Source organism: Phalaenopsis equestris, unplaced genomic scaffold (assembly GCF_001263595.1).
Source record: "Phalaenopsis equestris unplaced genomic scaffold, ASM126359v1 Scaffold001112, whole genome shotgun sequence".
Classification (NCBI taxonomy): domain Eukaryota; kingdom Viridiplantae; phylum Streptophyta; class Magnoliopsida; order Asparagales; family Orchidaceae; genus Phalaenopsis; species Phalaenopsis equestris.
In genome coordinates, this window is record NW_018165551.1 from 11,693 (window position 1) to 13,612 (window position 1,920).

The following is a 1,920-nucleotide window of genomic DNA, read 5'->3' on the forward strand; positions in this document are numbered from 1 at the left end:
TGAAGTGTGACCACATTGTTTTGGGGATAAGGTGGAAGTGCAAAGAACTGATCAACATTCAAGGTTTTGAGCTCATTCCTCATCTCATCAGATACAACAGGTTTGACCTTATCAAGCGCATCTCTAACTACAAATGGTCGACATTAACTCATGGACCTTGGGTTCACAAACCTACATCAAACAAAATAATGCAAAAAATATAAGGGGTTATGTAGAAATGTTCAATTTCGGGAATACTATGATAATATTTAAGCAATATTATGTGATATCGTATAGTATTATTTAGGTTATATTGTAGTATTACTTACGTTGTATTCTGGCATTGTAGTGTTTAGGTTATATTCTGGTTGTATTTCCGTTGTATTTTTGGTACTAAACTAGTGTTACTTAAGTTGTATTCAGGTTTAGGTTATATTTAGGTTACATTATAGAAGTTTTTCTGTTGCATTCATGTATTAATATTATTAAGGTTATATTCTGGTATAATATTAATGTTATATTTTGGTAGTTTTTCCATTGTATTCTGCTATTATTATATTGTTATTTCTGTAATACTCAGGTAATATTTAAGGTATTGTTAAGTAATGATTGGTTTGATATTATAATTAAATAACATGTTTTATTGCGGTTTAAGGTTGGTTTTTTTAAGGTAATGTTGTGTGCACTTGTGTACAACTCAAAAACAGTAAAATACAACCCATATATTACTCTGACTGATCTGAATGATTTGTCACTCAAGTACAACTAAAATATTATGCAAATGGTAGTCTCAATGAAAATAGAACCACCAAAATAAAAATTACCTAGATAAACCCTCTTGGATTTCCTTCTTCTTTCGCTCTTTTCCTTCATTTTTCTTGCGTTTCTCGACCTTCATTGTCGATTCCTCTTCGATTTCCATTCTCAAGGGCTCTTCCGTCTCCATTCTCACTGGGCTCTCTTCGGTTTCCAACAGCAACTCTAAAACCCTAAGTTTTTCTGATTCAAAAACCCTAGAAGATGGAATGAAGATTGAATGAAGGTGCTCCGTGCTCTTCTCACTCGGGCGACATTTGGTTTTCCGATGAAATAACTTTTTTTTCAGGCACGCTGTTTAACTTTTACGAGTTTCGGGCCAGATTCGGGCCGGGTCGCGCCGTCAGAATGCCTTAATTTAATTTTTTAAGTTGTGGGGGGCGTGTCATCTTTCCATTGGACACCACCACACACATAGTTGCGTGCGGTGTCCGCACATAATAAGAGCTGTAGTATTTATGGGTGATACTTTAATTCATAGAACTTGTGCGCTACGCTTGTAAATTATCCTATTGTTTATTTTTATATATGTGTGTGTGTAATATTTTATGAAGTATCATATAAAATTAATAAATGTAATTTTAAATTTTTACATGATATTTTATAATTTTTTTTATTAAAATATCAAACAGTAAATTTAGAAGACATTTAACAAATATTTTTTTAGTGCATGGCTTGAAAATGAATTCATATAGAGCTTATCTCTAACTGAGAAATTCATGTTTTAAGAATATTCTAACCAATAAATATTATTTTTTTTTAACTTAATTATCCTTTTGTGTTTGGAACAATAATGCAATAGGTGCGGTTCACACGACTCTTTTAGGTATCTGACAAAATTGTGTTTTGCTTGTTTTATGAAAAAGTTACGGTAAGTATGACAGCTGTCAGAAAGTTGCAATCCAATCTTTTAAAAATAAGATAAAATTATAATAATAACGGTAATTTTTTGAATTAAAATTCAATTTTCTTAATTTATTTTAATTAGGGTTGTAAACGAGCCGAGCTTGAGCGAGCTCAGGCTAGGCTCGTGTTCGACTCGTTCAAAACTGTTCGTGTTCGAAATCGGCTCGTGTTCGGAATTGGCCCACCTCGTTAAACAAAAATAACAGTGTGTTCGTGTTA